General features: G+C 51.7%; 1 protein-coding gene across 5 annotated transcripts in view; it reads right to left on the reverse strand.

Annotated features, from left to right (window-relative positions):
• Window positions 1-4,154, reverse strand: part of LOC125099795 (core histone macro-H2A.1) — a 73,058-nt gene extending 68,904 nt beyond the window's left edge. For 2 of the 5 annotated variants that reach the window (XM_047729238.1, XM_047729234.1), the window contains exon 1: window positions 3,987-4,152. The gene's annotated coding sequence lies outside the window, so the exon portion shown is untranslated. Of the gene's footprint in view, window positions 1-3,549; window positions 3,685-3,986 lie in introns of those variants that run through there. The other 3 variants (XM_047729237.1, XM_047729236.1, XM_047729235.1) reach the window with 3 other exon arrangements.
• Window positions 4,155-7,398: the final 3,244 nt, after the last annotated feature.

Here is a 7,398-nt window from a genome sequence, read left to right on the forward strand (position 1 = left end):
TGAGACCATGCATGGATACATACCTGGCCAATCCCTGTGGGAACTCATATCCTCAAAATTCTGGAAGCCCGTACAGTCACCTTAGGGATTCCCAGGAAGGGAATACCACAACTGCACCGACAGCTAAAGTGGGAGCCACGAAGGGGCCTTCCCACTCCCTGATAGTTCTATGGCTCCCGCCGCCTCTCTTTTGCCATGAGACTAGCTTGGTAAAAGATGAAAGAGACCAGAGGGAAATACTTAGCTTCCTCACATCTGTAAATGACTGGCCTCCGCTAAGGCTACAGCATAGACAACTCTTTATCAGGGCACTTACAAAACCACTGTAACCAGCAGTTGTGAAGTCTTTTATTATCCAAGCAATGAAATTCGTGGATATTGATCCTGAATGAAATATTGACTGGAACTGCTGGGGAGCTGCTAGTCAAAAGGCCCTATCTCCAGCACCCGAGGTTGGGGGAATCTGAGCAATCAGTGGTTCAAGTCACTGCTGCCGCGGGAGGACCGCACCATCCACTCCCTGCAGCTGGATAAATGCCCAAGTGTCCGCATGCATTTGTCACTTCCCATCAACTCCAATCATGACAGCCAACCTGAGGCCCTTAATTGTGAAGCGTGGGACACTAATCCTGTTGACGGCATTCTCTTCCATTTACTCCCATCATACCAGATGATTAACGGTGTCACTGCTGTCATGTCCCCAGAGGCACAAGGATCTACTCCACAGCTATCACTCACAGAGCCGGGCTTCAGAAACAGCCCTCTGATTGGCCGAGAAGAGAGACTTGCTCTGGTACACTAGCCAATCAGAAGAAACATATCTCTCCATTCATAAAACACTACATCATCAAGTGAGCTGGATGATCAAAGGACTTACGGTCCACCTTCAGTGAGCCAAGGGATTACAAACAAGGAAAGAAGGACAAATTGGGATAATAAATAAATCCTAAACTGCAAATTTTGTTCCAGCACATGTATCTTCCTTGTGTGTCAGGTTTTTGTGGTGGGGTTAAAAACAGAAGCCAAACACAAGTATTATTTAGGAAAGAGTTTCCAGAAGGCTAGTCTGGAATTAAAACTTCACCTCTGTAAACCCCCAAGCTCGTAATCTGTGCTAAAGGAATTGGCACTACCTTTCAATAGCAAGGCACTGTCTTCATGTTTCAAGAGGAAACTTTCCTTCCCACCTCCTCTCTCTTTTAAAGGTCGTGCCATACTTTAAGATAGCCATTTCAATTGAAGGCTATCAAAGGAAAAGTTTAATGTGAGCTTCAATAGAGGAGGACCCTGGTTGGATGGGGTTGGCATCTAGAAGCCATTCAGTATTTGCTGAATGGTTGAAGTATTCCCAGTAAGAATAAAGAACATCTAGCCACGTCTCTCTCCTGCTCAGAGCCTTCGATGGTTTATTCTAGCTTCACCTAACTCCCTCTAGGATTCAGCCATTCTGAGCCCCTGGCAGTTCCCCCATATGACCTCTACTCTCACTGTTCTAAGACTCAACACATGGGGCTCCCCAACCCTCAAACACTTATCCACATCTGCCCTCCTCTGCCCAGCCAATTCCTACTTTGCTTTTCTATACCCAGGAAGGGCTTGCTCCTGCTTATGTCACTGTTCTGGGGACTACCATGAGAGTTACTGTGGCCTTCTGCACCAACCTTACAACAGCCACTTGCCTGTCTTCTCTTTGCATCACCTTCCCAAGGATGAGGACTGGGCATCTCTTGATCATGCTCCTGACCCCAGCACCTGACTCAGAGGTGATTCTCAGGAATTATTTATTGAAAGACAGTAAGATATGAATCTGGCAGGCTTGATCCAAGCAAACAAGCTATACAACTCTTCAGAACCCACTTAGGCTCTCTTGTAAGAGCTGGAATGGCCTCCAATGTGCTTCTAGAACTATAGAATGTGGGGGAGGACCCACAGGATTGGCATGGGCCTCCCAACCCCTGCTCCTTCCCAGCTTATGTGCCAAGAACAGAGCTCTGAAAAACCTAACATAAACCCAAAGACACAATCCAACAAAAAGTGGAAGCTGCTGTAATTCTGATCAATAGCATATATAGGTTCCTACTGTGTCTTGACAGCTTGGGGTTTGCACTTTGGTTTATTTTAATAAATCACCTTGAAATGACCAGGGACAGCATTAGCTCTGAACATATTAGAGGCAGGTCCCAGAAGATATGTACTCCAAGCCTCTCTATGGGAAAAGGATAATGGGTCTCTGAGTTCTACTGTCACCAGGACCAGAAGAAATGGCAAAGATGTCCCACTCCCTGCCCCTGGTCCCTTGGGTACAGACCACGCCAGTAACTTGGGGCTGTGTGTTAGAGTGTCACAAGTGGTAGTCCAGACCACTCCTCATTCTAAAGGCCCTACCTCAAGTAATTTTCGCTTAAACTCTTCCCTCCTTCTTAATGCCTTCATCTAGCTATCAGCATTGGTAGGCTAAAACAAAGTAACAGAATGAAGAGATTTCCTGCTCTCCTCCTAAAACTAGAGGGGGGAAGAATTTTAAAGACTCAAGGGTCTTCTGGTTTGGGTTGGCTTTTTTTTTTATTTAAATTTTTAAAGCAAATCTATCCCCACTGGAGAGGCTTTTGTGCAAGACTGGGATGACACTGTCCGACATTAGTCCGTTTGTACAAGGGGTATAATTTCCAGTTGCAGGCATAAAGTGGGCATTTCAGAGTCAATAAGTGCTCTGAGGGCACCTGCAGCAGGTGGATTCCACCTAACTTACACCTAGAGTGTCCCATTAAAACTTAAAGCTCTTTGAAACTCCCCTAGTCCGCTGAGCAGGAAGCCTGGGACAAGGTACTTTGCCCCCTCTTTAACGGTAAAACCTCAAACCACAAAGGTGGAAGAAAAAGAGAAGCCAGCAGGAAGGCCCCTCTAATTGTCTATTTTTATATGCTGTTTATTGGATCATTAAAATCTTACAAGGATTTCATGGTAATTGTAATTGCTGAATTCAAAGTTTGCCTTAGCTGTTTGTACAGATGTTTCTCGCTTTCAAACTGTGCAGTATTTTCCCTAACATCTTGTCTGAAAGAATCTTCCAATCTACTGACCAGATCCCTGAGCGATCCGTGGTCCCAGGAGTGGAGGCGGGGCGCGCCACCCCGCACACCTGTTGTCAGGTGACACCGCCCGCAGCATCCAGCGCTCTCACCTCCCCACCCCTCCCCACCCCCCAGTGAGTCCCGTCCCTCCAGGCCTTCTCCACCCTGGGAGCCTACAGCCTTCCGGAGTTACCTTTTAAAAAACTCCCAGCCACGAAGCAAACAAAAGGCCTATCAGAAGATGAACGAGGGCAACGGGGGGAAAGGGGTGTCGATCCCGCGTTCCCTCTCCAGCCACTCCCTGGACAACCCCCTCCTGGGCCCTGCCTGGCTCCGATCCCACGAGTGTATCCCCCCAGCCGCCAACCCTCCCCTCTGCGCAGAGACCGAGCCAGACGCCTACACCGCCGCCACCTGGCTCTCGGGCCCGACTTATTGTGCAGGGGGCCGGCAACTCCCGGGCCGGCGGGGGCCTCACCAAGTACAACTCCGCGCACCGCAGCTCCCGGCCGCCCAGGCTGGCCGGCTAGCGCCGCGGGGCCTCCCCGGGCCTCGGGCTCAGCCCGCTCGCGCGCCCCGGGAAGGGTCGCCGGGAGAGGGGCCAGCACTGTTGCCTTCCCACAAAAGCGCCCAGGCGCGGGCAGGAGGACGCGGTTTGGAGAGAAGTTGGCTTCCGGGTTTGCTGTTTGAACAAAACCAGAGAGAATCCCGCGCGGCCCGGCAGGGCCTGGGAGGGCGCCGTGCGCGCGCGAGGCCCCGCGTGGGCCAAGTGGAGCGCGGCGACCCGAGCCCGGCCGAGCGCCGCCCGTGCGAGCCAGGCCCGGCCGCTCCCGGGTCCCCGCAGCCGGAAGAGCGGCGACCGGACCGGGCGGCGGGGGACCGGGCGCGCGGCGAGGGGGCCCGCGCGGCACTTACGGGGCGGCTCGGCGGCGGCGGCGGCAGCAGCTAGGTGTCCGGCCCGTGCCCTCTCGGCCGCTCGCGCCTTTTCTCTCCGCGCTCCTCGCTGGCCCGCCCGCCCGCCTCCTCGCTTCCCGCCCGCGCGCCGCGCGCTCGCCCCCTCCGCCCGGCTCCGCTGCCGAGTGAACTGGAACCAGTAGCCGCGGCCCCGGGATTCCCACAATGCACAGCGCGCCGCTCGTCACATCCCATGCCGCCCCGCGCGTCCGGCCACCCCTTCCGCGCCACCCGGGCGCCCGGGCCTTGACCCCGGTCCCGCGGCTGCGCGCGCCGGGGCCTCCGCGCTCCGTCGCCGGCAGGTCTGCCGGTCTGTCCGCCGGCCGCCCCGAGGCCCCGCGGACACCCCGGCTGGAGGCTGGACGCCGGACGCAGGGCCGAGCCCCGGGCGCGCCCTGAGCCCAGTGCTGGGAAAGGCTCTGGTCCCCCGCAGAGAAACTTCTCCCGCGCGCCTCCCAGCCTCTGTGTCTCCAGCGACACTTACTGAGCACCTACTGTGTGCCTGAGCACGGCACCGTGGCAGACTCAACCCTAGAAGCTTTCCCGTTAGCCGGGGGAAGGGGAGGCATAACTGCTGTTACCAGCCAGCAGTGCACACCGCCCGCACACCTCAGAACTTGCCGCTGTCTTTTGGTGCAAGCCCCCGCCGAGCCCTCTTTGGCTCCCTTGGGCTTCTTTACAGTGACCCCCGGAAGTCTGGACCTGCTTTGTCCATGGAAGCGGTTAACTACTTTGATTCATCCAACCTTCACTATTGGACCCAAGTTGGGATCTACTGCCATCAAAAGTGATTATCACGCACACATTTTTGTTTTTTAAACCGCAGACAAGCAGAAAGAGAAGGAACCACTACAAAGCCCATCTATATAGTCCTAAATTGGTTTCTTACTCGAAGGCGTTAGTGCCCCATTCAGGGTACCTAAATAGGGCCTTTTCTCTACTTCCTTGCCTTTCTTGGCCAAATTGCGACGGTGGAAGCCACCTCGGCACCCAGCTGTGGACCAAATTTAAATAATAATACACACCCGCCAGTATGAATGTGAAGTTTAGTGTACCTTGCTGAAGGTGATGGGAAGAGATTAGAGAATTAATTCAAAACCACTCCCGGATTTCAGGCTGTCGTGGTAGCAGCAGTGGTAACCTCCTCCCCTCGATGTGCTGCTTTCACATTACACCTTAAAAATTTGCAAAGCGGGGGCCACTGGGTGGCTCAGTAGGTTAAACCTCCAACTCTTGATTTGGGCTCAGGTCATGATGTCAGGATCCTGAGATGGAGCCCTGCCTTGTGGGCTCTGGATTGGGTGTGGAGCCTGCTTTCCCTCTACGTCTGTTCCCCACCCCCGCTCTCTCATAATAAATAAATAAATAAATAAATAAATACTGACATATAACAATGTGTAAATTTAAGGAATGGGTTGACTAGATACATTTATATGTTGCAATATGATTACCACTTCTATTACATCACATAATTACTTCTTTCTGTAGTCAGAACATACTAGTCCTTGACCACCTCACAGACACTTCTGCCTCAGGGCCTTTGCACTTCCTCTTCTTCATCTTGGAACACTTCCTCCTTCCCCCATCTGCATGGCTTACTCCCTCAGGCCTTTGCTTAAATGTCACCTTCTCAGGGAGGCCTTCTCTAAAATTTGAAACGCCATCCCATCTTACACTCTCCCCCTTCCCTGCCTTATTTTTCTTCATGGCAGTTACACTATCTGACAGGTCAACTCTTTAGCCTCTTGTCTTTATTTCCCTACTGGATTTCCAACTCCCAGAGGTCAAGGATTTTTGCCTGTTTTTTTAACTGCTTAATCTTCATCACCCACATTGGTGTGTGGCACAAAGTATGGCCTCAGTACTTAATTGGATTACTGAATACATAAATGGCTTGTAGTGAACACTGTTTTGCAAATTTTTTTCATTTTTTAAATTTTTCAACCCTGAAATCATGACCTGAGCTGAAATCAAGAGTCAGACAATCGACTGAGCCACCTAGGTGCCCCATATCTCAATTTTTTAAAAAAGGGAATAATGAGTGCAGAGTTGGAGTGAAATGAGTCAAGGGGAGAGTAACAACAGATGAAACTGGAGAAATGATGATTCTTTGGGTTCCCCATAAAAGCATTAAGGATGTGTGAGACTCCCTCAGGGAAGCTACAGATGGTGTCAGGGAAGGTGCAGAGACTGCCTCCCTTGTTCTTTTGTCCTTCCCCGGGTCCTTGGGCAGGCCCCTCGGTTTTGCAGAGATCAGGCAACAGGTGAGGTTTCTGTGGGCCACAACAAGTCAGAAGGATGCCAGACTTTGTTTATTCAATCTTTGTGCTGAGCAACTACTTTGTGCCAGGCCCATGCCGGTGTGTTGCCACGCTATCCAGACCCTGGTCCAAAATGTAGGAGGTACTCCTGGAAACCTTAACAAGAGACAACACTGCAGCTGAAGGGAAGGCCAGGCCTGTGTGGAGAGGGGAAGGCTCCTATAGTCTGCTGGTGTCCTGGCAGCAGACAGACCTGGGGGTTTTTCTTTCCCAGGTCCACAGCAATGGCCAAGGTTGGACACAGAAGATGACTGTCTAACAGATGCCAGTCTGCAACCCTAGGAGGCCAAGAAGTAATTCATAAGTAATTCTGCAACCCTAGGTGGCCAAGAACCATCCACCCCAGCATCGGTTCTGTCTTAGTGAAGAGTATGTATATCCCATAATTTGACCCTCACCATAGGCAGGCTTTCTCATACATTTCTGTTCCCATTTTACAGATAAGGACACTATACATTTGCGGGGGTGGGGGGGCAAGAAATCTGCCTGAGATCACAGAGAGGACAGGCAGTGAGGTTCAAATCCAGGTTCATCCAGGACCTGAGTTTTTGTAACTTGCTCCTGAAGCATACTTCTTGGGGGTTGGTTTCCTCTCGGTGCTCATCCAGGCTTCCACGCCCCCCACCCAAGGGCAGAGTGGGTCTTTTTGTCCCCACTCAGTCCCACACCACCATCCATGAGTTAGAGTCTATACCCCACCCCCAAGAGGTGATCTCAGCCATCTCATCCCCAATACTTCTCTACAGTGCACTGTTCTCGTAGAACTCACCAGCAATATTGTTCCCCACAGCTGTTCAGGCAGAGGTCCTCTCTCTTCTTCTCTCTCTTTCTCTTCTCTCCTCCTTATTTCATATGCCTTGTTCTTTCACCTCCTCGGTGACCTGTCCCCTCACCTAATCTGGCTCGGGGGGTTCACCAGCTTTTTTTCCTCCAATTGCAAAAGAAATGCATGTCTGCGATGTGGAACTTGGAAAATCAAAATGCGCAAAATATGAAAATCTCCTTAGTATCCCACTGGGAGAGAACCACCACTCTTCTTCCAGCTCTTGTAT

The sequence above is a fragment of the Lutra lutra genome, chromosome 5, assembly GCF_902655055.1.
Source record: "Lutra lutra chromosome 5, mLutLut1.2, whole genome shotgun sequence".
NCBI classification, from domain to species: domain Eukaryota; kingdom Metazoa; phylum Chordata; class Mammalia; order Carnivora; family Mustelidae; genus Lutra; species Lutra lutra.